We start from the raw sequence: 19,067 nt of genomic DNA, 5'->3' as shown, positions 1-19,067 counted from the left end.
TCCCAGCGGTCGCAGTCTGTGGCCTCCCTGGAACTCTTCCGGGCCGTGTTCACCAACTGACCTGGGAGGACGGAGTTAGCGGTTCATGAGGTGGACACCGGGAATCACGCCCCACTACGGCGAACACCTTATCGGATCTCTGAGGAGGTACAACAGGTCATGCGCCAAGAGATAGATGAGATATTAAGGCTGGGGGTGATTCGACGGTCAAAAAGCGCGTGGGCCTCACCTGTAGTCCTCGTGCCTAAAAAGGATCGAACCACCCGGTTCTGCATGGACTACAGGGGGCTCAACGCCATCACAACCTCTGATGCCTACCCGATGCCGCGCATCGAGGATCTGCTTGAGCGGTTGGCGAAAGCAAGGTACATATCCATCATGGATTTGAGTCAGGGATACTGGCAGATCCCCCTGAGCCCTGAGGCGCATGAGAAATCCGCCTTTATCACCCCCTTTGGACTCTACAAGTCTACATTCATGCCCTTTGGCATGAAAAATGCCCCTGCCACTTTCCAGCGGATGGTCAACCACCTGCTCCGGGGACTGGAGGAGTACGCGGTGGCGTACTTAGACGACATCGCCATCTTCAGTTCCACCTGGGAGGAACACCTTCAGCATCTCCAGGAGGTGCTCAAGGGTCTTCACCAGGCAGGCCTGACTATCAAGCCGGGAAAGTGCCAGATGGGCATGAGCGAGGTCCACTACCTGGGGCACCGGGTAGGCGGGGGTTCCATGAGTCCGGAGCCAGAAAAGGTGGACGCAATCGTGTCCTGGCCGACCCCCAGGACCAAGAAAAGGTGAAGTCCTTCTTGGTCACTGCAGGGTACTATAGGCGGTTCGTGAAGGACTATAGCACCCTTGCAAAACCCTTGACCGACCTCACCAAGCAGACGCTACCCTGTTATGAATGGGTCACCGAGGAGAAAAAAGCGAAACAGTTAAGCCACAGAAAACCAGAGTGGTTGTTAACTATGCAGATTGCAGATCCCTGATCTTACCACACAACTAGCAGTAGCCGTGGAGCGTGCCAACGATGAACCTAGACGCCTCATCACGGCTGGAGGACTACATAAGCCGAAAGCAAGAAAAGGGAAAACTAACTGCCCCAGAGCAGACCCCAACCCGCATTGTCACCTGGGTCCAAAACTGAGGTTTATTCTCCGCCATAGGAGTAGCATCAATACCCCTCAAAGGAATAGGCGTCCGCAGAGGCGTCATGGAAAAACCACAACGTTTAGCAAAGTCCAAATCCATCAGATTCAGCGCTGCTCCTGAATCCACAAAAGCCTTCGTGGAAAATGTGGATAAGGAGCAGATCAGAGTAATTGCCAAAAGAAACTTAGGTTGTATACTGCCCACAGCAAATGTGTGTGCAAAACGTTTCTCTCATTTTGGGCAGACAGAAATAATATGAGAGACGTCTCCACAGAAAAAACACAGCTTATTACGCCTTCTAAACTCCTGACGTTGCACCCTAGACAAAACTCTATCACATTGCATAGGTTTAGACATTTGTCCAAAAGGTGGCAACTCCTCTCGTGTAGTTTTCCGTTCACGTAAACGCCGATCTTTTTGAATGGCTAATGACATAGAATCGTGAAGACCAGAGGGAACAGGAAATCCCACCATAGTATCTTTTACGGTTTCTGACAAACCCTTCCGAAAGAGAGCTGCCAAGGCCCCATCATTCCAGGTAGTAAGGACCGCCCACTTTTGGAATTTTTGACAGTATAACTCTGCAGAATCCTGACCCTGGTTCAGTGCCAATAGGGCTTTCTCAGCTTGATCAATAGCATTAGGTTCATCATACAACAACCCCAAGGCTTGAAAAAATGCATCCACATTAGTCAGAATAGGATCTTCAGGTGTCAAAGAAAACGCCCAATCCTGGGGATCGCCGCGCAGCAAAGAGATGACAATTTTAACCTGCTGTGCAGAGCTCCCCTATGAATTAGGCTTCAAGGCAAGAAATAATTTACAATTATTCTTAAAATTCAAAAATTTAGACCGATCCCCAAAAAACACATCAGGAGTAGGGATCCTTGGTTCAGCAGCATGTGAATGAGCGAGATAGGCGGAAATTCCCCGCACTTCAGCAGTGAGCTGCTCCACACGATCAGACAATTGCTTAATCTCCATTAAAAAAAAAAAAATCCTCCTACGGCCCCAAAGAAAAAGAGGAAAAAATATACATATGAGAAAAAAAATTCTGACACTTTTTTATTTTTTAATTTTTATGTTTTACAATTCTTTCCTGCTTTTGAGTACCCTAGAATCTGTGGTATGGCTGTTGATTCTGTTATGAATGGGTCACCGAGGAGAAAAAAGCAAAACAGCTAAGCCACAGAAAACCAGAGTGGTTGGTAACTATGCAGATTGCAGATCCCTGATCTTACCAAACAACTAGCAGTAGCCGTGGAGCGTGCCTACGATGAACCTAGACGCCTCATCAAGGCCGGAGGACTACATAAGCATAAAGCAAGAAAAGGGAAAACTAACTGCCCCAGAGCAGACCCCAAAGGAATAGATAGCCCCCACACATGTATTGACGGTGAAACAAGATGAAGGCACAAACACAGGCAGGAAAATAGGCTGAGCAAATGATGGGGCCCAAACTAACTAGACATGAAAGGAAAGGGAAGACACTGTCTGCAACCTGCAAAAAACCCTACAAAATAATGTCCAACACTTCTGATAGCAAAATTAACCCTGAAGTCACTAGACTTCTCCCACTATATCAGCACTCTGAAATATTCTGAGACAGAGCAAAAAGAGACCGAACTAGTAAGGGACAAAAAGACAATTGGCAAAATACTGATAAATAAGAGTGGAAATTCAGCTCAGCCCCCAGTCGGGGCTGGCAGACCACACAAAAAACTGAATAGACCAACAAAATCAAGTGTGAACATTTGCAGAAAAACTTAGCTTTAGATGACTGGAACAGAGCTGAAAACCAAGAGCTGACAAGCCAGAAGGAATCACCAGCAACTGAATAGGGCGTCGTCTGTCATAAATCCAATCTGAGAATCCTGAGATCCAATCGTCATCCTCATTCTCAGGTGGCAGATCTCCACCGATCAAACCAGTCGCACCACCTCCCATCACCACCAGAGGGAGTCCAGAAGTGGAGCTCACAACTGGTGAACCCGAGAATGAACTCACAACAGTACCCCAAACAGTCAACTGGACAGATGACGGCCTTCCAAGCTTTGAAAACAGCCCTGTGCAACTCTGCAGTGTTGAGAGCAGTCGACAGCAGTCGCCCGATTCTGGTACAGACCGACGCCAGCGAGTTTGGCCTCGATACTGTGCTCAGCCAGGTCGACTCGGGGAACCAGGAGCACCCCGTGTTGTACCTGAGCCGGAAACTTTTGCCGAGGGAAGTGGCATAATCGACCATCGAGAAGGAGTGTCTGGCCATGTGTTGGGCACTGCAACGGTTGCAGCAGTACCTGTACGGGCGCACCTTCACAGTGGTTACCGATCACAACCCTCTGAGCTGGTTGCACACAGTGTCCGGAACAAATGGAAGGTTGCTCCACTGGAGCCTTGCCCTTCAACAGTACGACTTTACTTTACAACACAAAAGGGGCAGCGAACATGGTAATGCCGATGGGTTTTCCCACCGGGCGAACCCGCTGAGGTGCGCATGGCGGATTACCATCAGGTAATGCCTCTGTAGCGCTCTCTAAAGGGGGAGGTGTAATGTTAAGATGTTTCTGGAACATTCTAAAATCTCCCATTGCTACACTTCTGATGACATTGTAGACTCTCAGCTCCTGCAGCATTCCCCTTGCCCCTCCTAAGCAGCTATGTGTGTATCTGCTCAGCCGGCATCTGAAACAGGACACCAATCATTTCCTGTGGAGCTAGGGATGTTAATTAAGCTGAGTGAAAAAATGTCTTTGTTTGGAAGCCATGAGGCCAATCTAGCTATTAGTAACATTAAAAGAAGCCTAGCATGCACTTCGCTCCTGCCAGAGATATAATAATCACATTTTTGTGATCTGAGTGGACTCGGCTTCGCTACGGTGGCTCTTGCGAAGTTCTCGGACCTCCAGAAACTGAGATATGGATTGCTCCCAAATGGAGTGTCCTATCTAGTGCATGTTTGATGTTGTTTTATTGGGTTCAATGGACTACAACCAATTAGACCCTCGGTGAGTTTATGCAAGCTTTTCTCATCTATATATAGTTATTATAGGTTTTTAGATAAGTTGCAACTTAGAGAGTAGGGGGGTTGGACCTCACCAGACCGCCCATTTCGTGAGGTCACAGACCCAAAGGGATAAGGTATTCCCTCCCAAAATTCAGTCAGTTTGAGCTGCAGATGCCATGCTAGAAAGATCTGCCGATGTCTTAGGATGTCTGGCTGCGGCCCATCCCCTGATCCACATGGTCTGCCTAATACCAACTAAGCACATGTAAGTGTTACCCTTTGTTTTAATCCTTGTTATTTTTTATATATTTGCATTGTACATATTTAATGTCTCAATTTATAGCAACTTTTACCTATGTAATCACTGCCCACATTTTGGGAATAAATGATAAAATCTATCAGTCTGCGTTCATGCTCTAAGAAACGAACTATGCGCCTTTGTTAGAAAATCACTACTAATTTGGGGGTTTGCCATGGACCCTCTTAATTAACTCTTTGATTAAGTGAATCGTGGCTGGTGGCAACATGGTGTGTGCGGTTGGTTAGGCTAGTTGGCAGTCCGGAAGGGTCTTATATGCTGAATAAGGGGGCTGCGGCCACAGCATTGTTAATTCCCTTACTGCAGTAGTCTAATTGCCTGTGCACAACAAGCAGCCCATCCGGCGACTAATTATCCTAGGTGCAGTTCCCTGACTGACCTGAGGGTAAGGGGGGCGCCGGGGAGCTGCAATTTCCAAAGTGGAACGGAGAAAGTGGGATATACATAAATCCCCGCAGTTCTTGGAAGGTTGTTAGCAGTGGTGGGGCATCCAAAATACCCCCTGCGATAAATTGTTAGGGCAAGATTAGCTTACTGTATATTTTTGTCACATGGTGCTGGTGGTGGGATAACTAAGATAAGCCCCCACTGTGCGTGTGATAGCTGTGTGCTGGCAGTGCGTCGCGTCCCTCCGTCCGCTGACATACCGGTGTCAGTGGTGGGATCGTGACATATTGGTGGCACAGGCTGTCCGTTCGTCATACCCTGCTATTCCCCGGCCTCTCCCCTCTGTCAATCCCGGCACTGGCTCCCCATTACCCAAAGACTCCAGTTCAAAATCCTAACCATAACATACAAAGCCATCCACAACCTGAGTCCCCCATACATCTGTGACCTCGTCTCGCACGCAACCTCTGATCCTCATAAGATCTCCTTCTCTACTCCCCTCTTATCTCCTCTTCCCACAATCACATACAAGATTTCTCCCGCACATCCCACCTACTCTGGAATTCTCTACCACAACATATCAGACTCTCGCCTACCATGGAAGCTTTCAAAAAGAGCCTGAAGACCTACCAAGTCTACAACCTACAGTAACCACCGATCCACCAAACCACTGCACGACCAGATCTATGCTTGCCTACTGTATCCTCACCCATCCCTTGTAGATTGTGAGCCCTCTCTCCTCCTGTACCAGTCGTGACTTGCATTGTTTAAGATTTCTGTACTTGTATTTATTATGTATACCCCACTCACATGTGAAGCACCATGGAATAAATGGTGCTATAATAATAAATAATAATAATATCATTATGCATGGACGGCTACCAAAGATGTCTAGCAACAGCTTTCCTTGTGGCAGTAACCTTAGGATGACCACTTAAAACGGAGTCATGAAATATCTGTAACACCCGCAATCTTAGGTACACAGGCACAAATAATTTGGACTCTGGGGAAGTGGAAAGAGCCAATGACTGTACATTAGGAATCTCCACTTCCAATTCCGAGGTTACCATAGACACCACAACACCCTGAGGAATAATGGCGGATGGGGGTTCTGGAGGAGAAATGGAATCTAGACTATGAGATAAAGCATCAGCTTTCACATTCTTAGACCCAGGCCTGAATGTAATAGAAAAAATAATTTGAGAGAAAAACAAGGACCTGTCTAGGAATTAACGTTTTAGCCGATTCAATGTAAGCTAAATTCTTGTGATCCGTGATCACCGTAACTGGATGAACCGCTCCCTCCAAAAAATGCCTTCATTCCTCAAAGGCCAATTTGACAGCAAGTAACTCCTGATTACCCACATCATAACTTCTCTCTGCCGGTGAAAATTTTTTAGAAAGAAAAGCACACGGATGCAGGTTAGTCAAGAGTTTTGTGCCCCTGCGATAAGACTACCCCCACCCCGATCTCCGAAGCATCCACCTCTACAATGAACGGTTCTTGAAGACCAGGCTGGATCAGAATGGGTGCTGACATAAAACACTCTTTTAATCTTTCAAAAGCTCAGATAGCACCCGGTGACCAGACCTTGAGATTCACCCCCTTACGTGTAAGGTCTGTAAGAGGTTTAGCAATCTGTGAAAACCCCTTGATAAATTTTTTGTAATAGTTGGCGAATCTCAGAAAACACTGCAAATCCTTAAGATCTTGAGGTTGAACCCAATCAATTATGGCCTGCATCTTCCCAGGGTCCATCTTAAACCCTTCTGCTGACAAGAAAAATCCCAAGAAAGAGATTTCTGGCACATAAAAAACACATTTCTCTAATTTAGCAAACAGAGAGTTCTCCCTTAGCCTCTGTAACACAACACGGACATGTGTCTGGTGAGTATCCAAGTCTGGCGAGAAAATTGAAATGTCATAGAGGTAAATCACAACAAATCTTCCAATGCAATCAGAGAAAATATCATTCATAAAATTTTTAAACACAGCAGGTGCATTAGATAATCCAAAAAGCATGACAAGGTTTTCAAAAAGACCCTCAGATGTTAAAAACGCTGTTTTCCACTCATCACCCTTCCGGATGCGTATCAAATTGTAAGCATCTCTAATATCAAGTTTAGAAAACACCCTGGCCCCTAGAAGCTGATTGTATAGGTCGGGGATGAGTGGAAGTGGGTTAGTATTTTTAACCGTGATCTTATTTCATTCTCGGAAATCAAGGCAAGGATGGAGACCGCCATCTTTCTTTTTAACAAAGAAAAATCCAGCAGTTATAGGGGAGGAGGAAGGATGGATATGACCCTTCCGTAAACTTTCGCTAACATATTCTTTCATGGCGGCTCGTTCAGACCCCGATCAATTGTAAAGGTGAGCTTTTGACAACTTGACGCTAAGAATAAGATCAATAGCACAATCATAGGGATGATGGGGAGGTAGTATCTCGGCCTCTTTTTCCGAGAACACATGTCTGAAGTCCTTCAGCTTCCCCGGGAGACCCTCCAGACTAGCGGAGCATATTTGTACATTTTTTAGACATTTTTTGTAACACTTGAGGCTCCATTTCACAATCTCCTTCTGACATCAATCAATAACTGGATTGTGAATCTGCAGCCATGGAAACCTCAGTACCAATCCAGGAGGTAAATTATCCTACACAAAACAGGAGATGGATTCAGAGAGTGAAATCCACCGTTGCTCTCTCGACCACATTGTGAGCTAACGATGTCTTGTCAAGGGTGAGGACTTGAATGGGTCTTTCCAATCTAACTGTCCCTATGTCTAACTTCAGAACTAGTCCGGAATCAATAAAGTTAGCAGTAGACACACAGTCAATGAACGCCAGTGTTGGTAACACCTGGTTCTTGAAGGAAATCATCGAATTTATCAGTATTTTATCAGAGGAAGTAAAAGGTACCTGGGAGTCTGGGTGACCTCTTCGGCCTTCACAAAGACTCAGACGTTCTCCCGATGGTTTGATAGCTTGAGGAAAAGTTGAGCAATTCTTAAGAAAATGTCGAGAGAGACCACAGTATAGACAAAGTCCATGATCTTGTCTCCGTCTTCTCTCCGCAAGTCAAAGACTGGCAACTCCAACCTCGGGTTAATGGACCTACTCCGGGGGAGTAGTACATGCGGCCTGGTGTTCACCATGTCTCTCACGGATTATGCGGTCCATTCGCATGGCCTGAGTCATGGCCTCCATCAGAGAACAAGGGGCATCATGGAGAACCAGAGTATCCTTGTGGGTCTCGGAAAGGCCTCTTTGGAACTGGCACCTGAGAGCAGCATCATTCCATAGAACTTCTGTGGACCACTGCCGGAACTTAGTACAGTAGTCCTCAGCTGTGCGACCCCCCCTGTGCTAGGTTCATGATCTCAGGAACCTGGATTTTGTCGGGTTCGTCATATATCAGACCTAAACTGTCAAAAAAGGCATCAACGGAAAACCATTCTGGGGCTTGTGGGGATAAAGGAAATGACCCGGACTGAGGACCCCCTCACAGTAGGGACAAGATTATTCCCACCCACTGGATCTCCTCCCCTGACAACTGGGGATGCAGTGTAAAAAATAACTTACAGCTCTCCCTGAATACCCTAAACTGCCTAAACTGGTCTTTCTCTCCCGAAAATTTATCAGGAAGGGATATAACAGGTTTGGGAGAGACCAACTGTACATCAGAAGGTACTGACGTCACAGCCACTGCCGGCAGTAGGGGGCTATGGGAGGTCTTCATCAAGTTATTTATCTGACCCTGCAACTGATATTACGAAGACTACAGACTCAGGCAATCCTTCACCAGATCCTGAGTCATCTGCATCAAATTTGCCACCTGGTCACAAAGTATGTGAACAGGATCCATACTGGCGAAATAGAAAAATGTAGTGGCCAGACGTAATGTGACGCCAGTTACTTCTCAGGGCCAAGCCGTGAGTTGGAGTGGTCAAGGAGTCCAAGGTCAGAAGTCAGGAGGGTGCGTCATAAACAGAAGGAAGAGACAACAGCGTAGTCAAGTAACGTTCCGAGGTCAAAGTACTGGGAGTTTAACAGATCAGAACTGAAAGGGTTAAACAGGTGGATGGTCAGAACGAAGTCCAAAGTCAGGCAACAGTTCAAGCAAACAGAACACAAGGCACAGGAGAGCACAGAACACAAACCTCACAAGATGAATGTACATCTGGCAATAGTCTGGGAGAAGTTACTCTGTTAAGTAGGCATTGCAATTACCCGGGATAGGGAACACATGAGACAGCCGACGCCTCACCGTAACAGATTGGCTAGTTGAGCTATCAATCAACATACTGACAGCTCAGCATCCCCCTGTACCAGATTGGATAGCCATGCTGTCCATCAAAGTACTGACAGCTTCAGCACGCCCCTGTACCGAATTGGACTGCCGAGCAGTCAGCAACTGCATCCCAGACACCCTGAGGGGTGGAACCGTGACACAGTACCAGTACAGACCAACGTGCCTTCTTGGTTACATAATTACAACAAAGTCTACACTTATCCATGTTTATCCATTTTATCTGCCCCTTCAAATTTGCCAACAGACCGAAAATTGCTTAGACGTTCCAAGTAAATTAAGACATGTTCTAGTCCAGAAAGGCATAGGGTTTATGGAAACTCTGACCTAAACGCAAACATTTCCATTTGGGTGGCCCCTTGACTTGGACTTTTGGAACCAAAATTTTAGCAAGCATTCCCCCTTTACTACTGTCGGTAGGTAAGTAGAGATATGATACAAAATATATATTTGTCTATATATACATAATTATCCGTTAGGGATGCTTCTGATTAACTCCAAACTTATTCTGCAGCTCTAAAATGACCCCAAACATCCAACCAATGTCATTAAGAAAGAGCTTAAGAGTAAAAAAGACCACGAAGTTCTGGAAGTGATGATCCGGCCCCCACAGAGCCCTGATCTCACATCATCCAGTCTGTCTGGGATCACATGAAGAGACAGAACGATATGCACTAGTGACATCCACAAAATATCTGTGGTCAGTTCTCCAAGATGTTTCAAACAACTTCTCTGTTGAGTTCCTTCAAATACTGCATGTAAGAAGAACCTACAAGACAAAATTCGGCCAACCAAACATTGGTGGGATTTAGATTTCTATTTTGTTCCATCACTTTGCATTTTGTTAATTTATAAAAATAATCTTTTTTTAAACATTTCTACTTTGCAGCATTTTTTTTCTCACTTGCCTAAAACTTTTGCACGGTACTGTATATCTATCCCGGCAGGATCAGACTACACAAGCTTTGATTGTAGTCTGTTACTATTTAGACACAATAGTCAGCTGTTTGCACAAACTGGCTGGACAATTAAAGCAGGGCTAATTGCATAGTTGCTTCATGTTGTATTTATGATGCAATATGAAAAAATTGTTGCAAAGGTATGCATACCCTTTATTGTATGTATGATAATTCGAAGACAAAAAAAATTGGATTCAACGTTGAACTAATTTTTTTTGGATAAATTTATACTCGAATCCCAGGCATTCTCCTTTCCAGTGCTTGTGTCTTGTCTGCTCTCCGGTGCGCAATCACTCATTATCTGGTTTTGCATAATACTTAATAATCTCGGCAGCGTGTAAACTACTAAGTAATAGCCGCGTTGATTGAGAATTACGTGTTTTGGACACAAGCAAAGAATTCTAATTAATGGGAGCAGAGTGATTCCACTGTGACTTTCATGTTTTCAGTTGCCTCGTTTGTATTTTTTCTTCCTTTGGCTTGTAGACATCAGAATGGGTTTGGTGACTCATTGGTTATTCAGAAAAGGAACCTGACAGCTGATACCTGCTGCCCGATCCAGGGGCGGCATGTATCAGCCTCTGTTTGACTGTGGTGCTTCAAAGAATGAGATAATTTAAGAACTGGCAGAGATTGAGCCGCATGGGAGGCTAGTCAGACAGGCGGGTCCCCGCTGGGATCTCTCCGCTCTCTCCCCTTTAGTGACAAGTCTCTCCCTGAGTATATTTATTGGAGGAAACCTGTCACTTCAGAGGAGTGGGAGGGGAGAAGCCTCCATTGACCTGTCCGACTAGTCTCCCTCATGGCTTAAAGTACGCTTAAAGTACGGTTTTCTCAAAAATGCTGCAGTGTTTTTGAGTCAAACATTCATGGCTGAATGGGGATCTGGCAGCACGAGGATTTGTCATCAAGAGTCAGCTGTCATGTTTCCTTCTGAAATTATTTGAAGATCTAAATGATATCTGAAATACCAGCTATTTTGCCCCTCTGCCATTAATATATGTAAGGATGGATATGTGGTGCCCTGCGTCTTTATCGCCACAAAAGGGTTAAATATATACTGTTCTGTATGTGCTTTGTGAGCAATGGGAGTTATACTTTCTCTGCTACAGACCACAACACACACACAATTTGCCTCACTCCCTTACTTGTTTGAAGCTGAGAGCTTTGCAGACATACCCTAACTGGGAGGGGGAGGGGCCGAGCTGTGGTTCTCAGTGTGAAGAAGGAGGAAGAATGTCTTGGAGGCCATGATGACATGTGGTTCATCCAGGAGAGAGAGCTAAGAAGCAGGGAACCAGCCCTTTGATCATCCATGCTTTCAGAGCAGGGTGGTAAGCTGAGAGACTGCGTGGGACTATACAAGCAGCAGAAAAGAGTTTTCTCTCAGAAACACTGCAACAATCTAGGATCAGTGAAGGATAGTGAAAGTGGGAACTTGAGCTGCTTCACACAGGATTCAAACTGCAAGTTGATGAAGGCGAAATACACAGTGAGTAGAGGCAATACTGGGAAGTTCTAAACTCCGGAAAACCTTGGTCCCAGAATGGATTAGAATAGCAGGAAGTTACACTGAGTCACAGCAAGGAAAGATAACTCCCATTCTGCAGAGCAGACTGTAACCTGGTGAGAGTTGTAATATCTCCTCTGAGCTGCACCTGAACTACAGTAAATGATAAAGTGACTTTCCTTGTCTCCTGCCTTATTACTCCGTGCCTTCTACTTGCATCACAATCTCTGGGGGTCCTGCCCTGGTTGGAAAGGGTTTTAACATCTGCACTGCTATCACCAGCTAGTCCCCCAGGGATCATCTGCAGTGCCAGCTATACTACAGTCGAACACTCCAACTGGCGTCATGAATCACTACATGTACTTTATCCCCATCCAATTCTATCCCCTTTACATGACCGCCTGGGACCACAGACAGGGTCACCGCCGCTGTGACATTTCCCATTGAAGTTAACGGGCCCGGTACCGAGTATCCCACTGCCCCTCGGGCGCGTCAGATACGAAGACACTGTGGCTGTCACTGTTATGGGAGCACTGTGGACATCTTTATGGGATATACGGTGGCTGTTGTTGCTATCAGGACTCTGAGACCGCCTTGGCTACACTACTGTTCAACAGCCGCGATACACTCAGAGACTGCTTAACAAACAGGCAATCCGTGCATGTGTTGTGCTTGTCAAACAGCAGCGGAGGCTCAAACATGTTTCTCGAGTATGTCGAAAACAATTGGTTAGCTCCTGAGCATGCTCAGATAAGACATTATCTGAGCACGCTCACTCATCACTAGCGGGGACATCTTAGAAGAGGACTAATATGCTCACGCTTGTGAGTGGAGTTTGGAGTTTCCTTTTAAAAATTGCAATATGTGTCGCAAATGTACTCCAGTCATTTCCCTCGCTCTTATGTGACTTTATGTATGCCAGTTAGTTTTGTTTTTGGCACAAGTTTGCGCCATTTTACAAAATGTGTGTTTAAAAAATTGCAAAACAGGTTGAACATAAAAATAGAGACCATTGCTTACTTCAAGCAAAATTCATTAACTGAGTGAGCGGTTTTGAAGTATTGGGTGGCTAAAAATTAGCAATTTGGCATACTGAAATGTTGCAGGTCCTAACACTTAGAGGCGCACAGATTTCTAGAATGACAAGGTCCTTTGCATAAATGAGCCGTTCAGCCTTGAGGATTGGTTGTGCACTGCTATTCTATTGTGATTATGATTGTACTTCTCTAAATTTTAATTATGAGGAAAATCCAAGAAGTATTGTTTCTAAGCATGCCGAAAATTTACTTAATATTTAACTATATTATATAGAGATATTTAGAGGTATGACAGTACATCAAGTCTAGGAAGAATGGAGACTTTTAAGCTATTCTGCACCTGTTAGAATACCAAAAGGCATCCTGTGCTCATGGGCACAATCCATGGCACTAGATGAATTGCAAGTGGAAAAAAAAACGGCAAAATCTAAATTAAAAATGAAAATCCTTTTAATAATCTTTTCAAAAATAATTCCCAGCAAGCAGAAATTTGCCGCTAATTTTCCAAACCTTAGGCTCTTTTCAGACTTGTACTCCTACTGGATACTTTGAAGCTCCCAGTGTTTGCCATAGAAGTGTGCTTTTTGCATACATCGGGCCCAGTAGTTATCTCCATACTGTACCTTTGTTTTCTTTTTTTTTTACAGAACCCATGGTTTTTATACAAGAAAAAGAAAAATATCAAAACCCAAGAGATTTTTTAGAAATAAAGACACATAAAATGCCACTGCCAAGAAGCCGCCCTTGAGAAGAACCATTCCTTAACCGTTTCTTTATTCTCTAATTGCTAAAACTCCTCTGCTCAGAAGACATATTGACATCGCCTGGAACTGCACAGACGCTCTAATGTGGATCTAAAAACATTCACGATATATTCCCTTGCTGACATGTAACGAAAAAAAAATTCAGGTCAATCTTTGATCCAAAGACTCTGTAGCTTCTGTGCAGTTCTTCACGGATATCACAATTTATTCACAGCAAACCAATTTGTATTAGGTGTTATGTGTTTTTAATAACCTTCAAAACCCTAATAGATTACCAGATTTTCAGTTATATAGTAATCATCCAGAAATGTGAAGGATTTGGGGAAATTGAAATTCTTCATATCTTTCTTACCAGCCATGGGTGTAGATGTAAGGGGTACACGTGTACCAAAGGCACCATATTCTTGATGATAGATAGTAGGGCGAGGCCTGACACAGATTTTACATTGTCGAGTCCTATGTTATCAATTCTTTAAGTCTCCCAAAACATCTAGGGGATTCCTTGCAAAAGGAGGAATAACATGTGGTCTCCCCATACTTATGCTCCACTTTTCTGCCCGAAAATGTCCTACCACCATTGATTGCCATAAGCTTGGCCTATGCTATTTTTCAAAAATTGGCAAAGATGCACAAACCTTTCAACCCCCAAGAAACGTGTGGCTTGAAATGACTAGCTTTTTTATTTTTTTAAGAAAAACCCTTACACCATATTTTTAACCCCTTCCTGATGTATGAAGCACTTGATCATCAGACGACGGGTGTTGGTGAATAGAGCTGACTCAAATGTGAGATATCACACAGCCGATACCTAACTCCGATGTGACTGAAGCCAGCTATGATTGCTGTTATTTAAGTTATATAGTGCCAGTTGGGAGTCCATTCCAGAGCCAATCAGGTTCCTTGCAATGTATTCACAGAGTCACAGATGGATTGTCATAGCAGCTGGTGGCCTACCAAAGGCCCTTATCTCCAACATGTTTTTATTCCCAATACTGAATACTTTGTTCTGCAATACTGAAATATTTTAGTATATATTACAAGTGCTCAAATAATCACAGGTTTATTACCACTTAGGGCAACTAACAATACATGTGAAAAAAAAGTTTTAAAACATATGCAAAAAAAATTAAATTGTGGTACCACTCAGCTGGGGAATCCATTTCTTACTGCAAGGCGCTATCAGTATTAAACAGCTCCCTGCTCTGAACCTCGAGTTGGAGATACATCCTATTTAACCACCCCAGCAGCTTGCTGCATGAAACTAGCTATAGTGTTACTTCCACTGTTCTGGTGCTTTGTTTGGTCAGACAACCTGTATATCCAGGCTTTTAGTTCCTGACCTTGGCTCATATTTCTGACTACCTACCTGTCTCACGATTCTGTACCTGACCTTGACCTTCTTGTTTAGACCGTGCATTATGATAATTCTCTGCTATCTCGCTCCACTGGCCAGGAACCTCTTCGTGGAAGTAACCCAGTGGTCCCTGGTATAAGGGTTAAACTGTGAAGGCGAGGATTCAAGGATGTGAAGTGTTATACATCTAGCACTTAATTTTAACAGAGGTGATGAGCACTAGCTATGATCACTGCTACTTAAGGATTTACTCAGGATTTTTATTATTTTTGTTTATTGGGTTCAGAGCTAAGAGGCAGGTGTGGCGCCCCTGAGGCTCAGTCGCCACAGAGGTATTGCACCTTCTCCTAAGGTGTGGTGCCCCACCATCCAGGTAAGTTGGAGGCTCCTGACCATGCTCCAACATTCGCACTCCACACAATAGAGTAGTTCAGCAGTGATCTGAGCCAGCAGGCATGGGAAAGGAAAGAAGGAGAAAGACATTGAACCGAAACCTGAGCTTCCATAGAAGGGAAAGACAAGTACGGAACGTAGGAGTGAAAGGGAACACAGAGGATGTGGGTTAGAGGAAGAACCCTGCCTAGAAGCTCTAAGCGCAAGATCGGGGCCCGGTCCCCGAGGTTGTATGGACACTAATGGTTCTGCAGCAGGCAGCTGTGGAGTAGTGGGCTGTAAATTCACTACTCCCATCTAAGACTTGAGGGCACAACAGCAACACAGATAGAGGGCCGGGACTCAGGAGTAGAGAGTCCCCGAAGCAGGCTACAGCTGTCTGCCGTACAAGTAGAGTTCTTGGGAACATCTTCAGGAGGAACTCCAGTGTAATTCAGTACTAGGAGATCTTCACACTTAAAGGCGCTATAGAGGAGACGTTCAGGAAAGGCACATAAGTTGGCGGAGTGTTGGAAGGGAGCATTCCATCTTGCCTGGAGGCTGACTGAGTCCCTGACCCGGAGGACACGGCACAGAAGTGGGCACTACAGACTGTGAGTAAAGCTTTGGAACTACATGCCCTAGTGTCCTCCATTCCTTCCTGCGTCCGTCCACCTGGCACTGCTACATCCCCTGCGCCAAACACTACACCATCTAAGTGTCTCCATATCTACAATGCCCTGGGACAACAGCCCTGCCTGTGGAGGGCTATAACATCACTGCTGCACCACACCATCTGTCCCAGAGGATCTGTCTGCAGCGTCGGCTTAACACCTCCCTTGCCGAAAACCACAGGTGGCGTCACGAACTATTCATCTAACTTCATCCCACCATTCACATCTTCCTATTACTTGGGCGCCCAGGGCCACGGTCCGGGTCACCGCTGCTGTGACACATCCCACTGATACCGGCCCGGTACCGAGTACCCCACGGCCCTGGGAGGGCATCCCACAGGTAGTTGACAATTACCTGCCTGTTATGCATGGGGATGATCTATGATGGCACAGCCAAAGAGACACCCTTGCTTCCTTTCATCTCTAGTCAACAAAGGATTTCTTCCTTTTCTGGTCTGTTCTAAGTCTGTTGACAGACCAGCTCCCTGCAGTTAGGCAGCGGGGAGCTGGCCGTTAATCAGCATGACATTGGCAGTGATGCTCCATCGACAGAGCAAGGCGGAAAAAGAAGACGCTGCTCTGCCGACGTGACACTAGCAGAGGCAGGATAATCACTGGCACGAGCGATCAGTGACTGCTCTGAGCCAGGAGAAATTGTCGCTGTGTAAAATTGCCTATTAGTTCTTAGCCCCATGGGCCTAAAATAATTAAAGCCCTGCATAACCCTTTTAAGTTTTGTGGTGCCAGTGGGGAGTCCATTCCAGAGCTCATTGGGTTCCCTGCGATGCTGTGTCAGAGAGCCGATGAGTTGTCATTGCAGCTGGTGGCCTACCAAAGGCCCCTGTCTTTATTCTCAAGAGACCTTTAATTTTACTATACACTGTAATACTGAAATATTTTAGTATCTAGCACTAGTACTCCCTTCATAACAGGTTTATTAGAACTTAGGGCAGCTAACAATATATGTGAAAAGTGAGAAAAAAGTTTTTCAAAATATTGGCAAGTAATAAAAACATATGAGTTGGAATAATCCTCATTTCCCAATGCAAAAAAAGTATAAAAAAATTAATAAAATATCCTTAAAAGTTGTATCCATCAAAATGCAAAATGATTTAACCCTTACAGTAAACACCTAAAAGAAAAAAATAATTGGAACGTTGGAATAACCCCAAAATTGTATCAATAAAAACAGAAGCTTATTTAAGAAAAAAAACAAAAACAAGTTTTCAGACAGTTCCATCCATGGGCAAAATAACAAAATTGCATATCTCAAAAAAATGTTGATATAGGGGAAAAAAAATGTTGTTACACAGTTCTGAATTTTATTTTAGCCACTTACCGTAAGTTAAAAAAATAGTAAAGTTTGGTATCGCCGTAAGCATTCTGATGGAATTCTGTATCGGAACTAAAGAACAACAGTAAGAGTAAAACAATGAATGCAAATAAATGATAAAACTCTGTTCATTTTTTGCGCAAAAGAAAAATCATTGATATCTGATTGAGGCCTTACGCTACTAGGGGCCATATTTACTATGGATTGACCCAGGGTGTAGGCTCGTTGTTATCAGGATTAATGTGGTGAGGGCAGTTTGTACACAAGGAACCAATGAGAACAGGGCAGTTTTGTTGTGAGTCTGACTTTCAGCACGTATGTAATGTTGATGTGACAGTGTTTTTTTTCTGGATTCCTTTTTATACATGGACAGTAGCAAATCCATCTGTTCCCGCCATCTTTATCCATCTGTTTCAACATTTATAGCAGCAAAAGATAATTATAGTTAAACTCTATGTAAAGCAACCTGACACAATCGGGCTATGTGGGTGATCGACAGGAACTGAATAATACAGTAAGACTTAAAAGTAAGATAAAGTTTATATAGTATTATTATTATTATTTATTGTTATAGCGCCATTTATTCCATAGCGCTTTACAGGTAAGGAGGGGTATACATAAAAACAAGTACAATAATCTTAAACAATACAAATCATAACTGGTACAGGAGGAGAGAGGACCCTGCCCGCGAGGGCTCACAATCTACAAGGGATGGGTGATAATACAGTAGGCGAGGGTAGAGCTGGTCGTGCAGCGGTTTGGTCGATCGGTGGTTACCGCAGGTTGTAGGCTTGTCGGAAGAGGTGGGTCTTCAGGCTCTTTTTGAAGGTTTCGATGGTAGGTGAGAGTCTGATGTGTTGTGGTAGAGAGTTCCAGAGTAGGGGTGACGCGCGAGAGAAATCTTGTATGCGATTGTGGGAAGAGGAGATAAGAGGGGAGTAGAGAAGGAGATCTTGTGAGGATCGGAGGTTGCGTGCAGGAAAGTACCAGGAGACGAGGTCACAGATGTATGGAGGAGACAGGTTGTGGATGGCTTTGTATGTCATGGTTAGGGTTTTGTAATGGAGTCTCTAGGCAATTGGGGGCCAGTGAAGGGATTGACAGAGGGGAGATGCTGGGGAATAGCGGGGGGACAGGTGGATTAGTCAGGCAGCAGAGTTTAGAATAGATTGGAGGGGTGTGAGAGTGTTAGAGGGGAGGCCACAGAGCAGGAGGTTGCAGTAGTCAAGGCGAGAGATGATGAGGGCATGGACTAGGGTTTTTGCAGATTCTTGGGTGAGGAATGAACGGATTCGTGAAATATTTTTGAGTTGAAGTCGGCAGGAAGTGGAAAGGGCTTGGATATGTGGTTTGAAGGAGAGATTAGCATCAAGGATTACTCCGAGGCAGCGAGCTTGTGGGACAGGGGAGAGTGGGCAGTCATTTACTGTAATTGATAGGTTCGTAGGGGGGGTCACGTGAGATGGGGGAGAGATGATGAATTCTGTTTTGTCCATGTTGAGTTTCAGAAATCTAGCGGAGAAGAAGGATGAAATAGTGGACAGACATTGAGGGATTCTGGTTAGTAGGGAGGTGATATCTGGTCCAGAGATGTAGATCTGTGTGTATCTGTGTATATAGTAAAGTATCATCTTGTTACACTCATTCCCCTCAAATGAAAACTATATTTGGTGCACAGACCAGTATAATATTTCCAGGAATTGTACTGATTTTCATGGTTTGTGACTTATCATCGACTCTTCAACTTATCATCAAATCTTGAGTGGATAGGTCCTCTACATCAGCATTGCATAAGTAGTAGAGGTTCAGGAGCTTTCCTCTCCTACATTTCCAGCATATACTGTTCCCCCATTGCCTAATGGACTGCTAGCTTAGAGCTAAAAGTCTG

This window comes from Dendrobates tinctorius, unplaced genomic scaffold, assembly GCF_039654945.1.
Source record: "Dendrobates tinctorius isolate UK_male_01 unplaced genomic scaffold, ASM3965494v1 ptg000028l, whole genome shotgun sequence".
NCBI classification, from domain to species: Eukaryota; Metazoa; Chordata; class Amphibia; order Anura; family Dendrobatidae; genus Dendrobates; species Dendrobates tinctorius.
Note: the sequence above shows the minus strand (reverse complement) of the source record.